The 1,130-nt window shown below is 39.7% G+C and overlaps 1 non-coding gene across 1 annotated transcript; it reads left to right on the forward strand.

The window, feature by feature from the left end:
* The first annotated feature begins 799 nt into the window (after positions 1-799).
* LOC123567854 (U6 spliceosomal RNA) lies at positions 800-906 on the forward strand. Its single transcript, XR_006690945.1, has one exon. It is a non-coding gene; the product is annotated as a U6 spliceosomal RNA (small nuclear RNA).
* The last annotated feature ends 224 nt before the right edge of the window (positions 907-1,130 follow it).

Here is a 1,130-nt window from a genome sequence, read left to right on the forward strand (position 1 = left end):
GCCTCCCAAAGTGCTAGGATTATAGGTGTGAGCTACCACGCCTGGCCAAGAGGAATTATTGTAATTCTTATTTGGCAATAGGGAAAATGGAGCTTGTAAGAGTTAAGTGACTTTCCTAAGTCATATAGCTGATAAAAGATATAGCCAGTATTCAAAACTGAAGTTAACTTCCTTATGCCATATCACATTCACACCTTAAAAAAATAAAATCAAGGTATCTGATATCTAGACAGAGTCTTACTCTCTTGCCCAGGATGGGGTACAGTGCTGTGATCATGACTCTCTGCAGTCTCAACCTCCTGGGCTCAAGAAATCCTTCCACCTCAACCTCCCAAGTAGTTGGGACTATAGGCATGTGCCACCACACCTGTCTAATTTTTGTATTTTTTATAGAGATAGGGCTTTACCACGTTGCCCAGGCTGGTCTTGGAACTCCTGAGTTCAAGCAATCTGTCCACCTCAGCCTCCCAAATTTCTGGGATTAGAGGCACTAGCCATGGTTCCTGGCCTTTAAACCTTTTATTATGGAAAATTTCACATGTGAAATAGAGTATTTTAAAACAAATCCCAGTCATCATATTTCTCTACCTGTGAATATTTCAGTATGCTTCCCTCATGCATAAGAACTTGAGAAAAGAAACATAACAATAACATTGTCATGCTTCCAAAGAATAATATTTAATATCCAGTCCAAGTTTAACTTTTCTTGATTGGTTCAAGAGTATTTCTATGGCTGTTCAAATAAAAATTCAAACACAGTGCAGACATTACATATTTTGCATATTCTCTTGTCTGTTTTTTGCTCGCCTCAGCAGCACATATACTAAAATTGGAATGATACAGAGAAGATTAGCATGGCCCCTGTGCAAGAATGACATGTAAATTTGTGAAGCGTTCCAAAATTAATTAATTAATTAATTGAAATTAAACTTTTTTTAGTCCGGACGCGGTGGCTTATGCCTGTAATTCCAGCACTTTGGGAGGCCAAGGAGGGCGGATCACAAAGTCAGGAGATCCAAACCTTCCTGGTTCACACAGTGAAACCCCATCTCTACTAAAAAAAAAAAATACAAAAAATTAGCTGTGCATGGTGGTGGGCGCCGCTAGTCCCAGCTACTCGGGAGGCTGAG

Source organism: Macaca fascicularis, chromosome 11, assembly GCF_037993035.2.
Source record: "Macaca fascicularis isolate 582-1 chromosome 11, T2T-MFA8v1.1".
Taxonomy (NCBI): domain Eukaryota; kingdom Metazoa; phylum Chordata; class Mammalia; order Primates; family Cercopithecidae; genus Macaca; species Macaca fascicularis.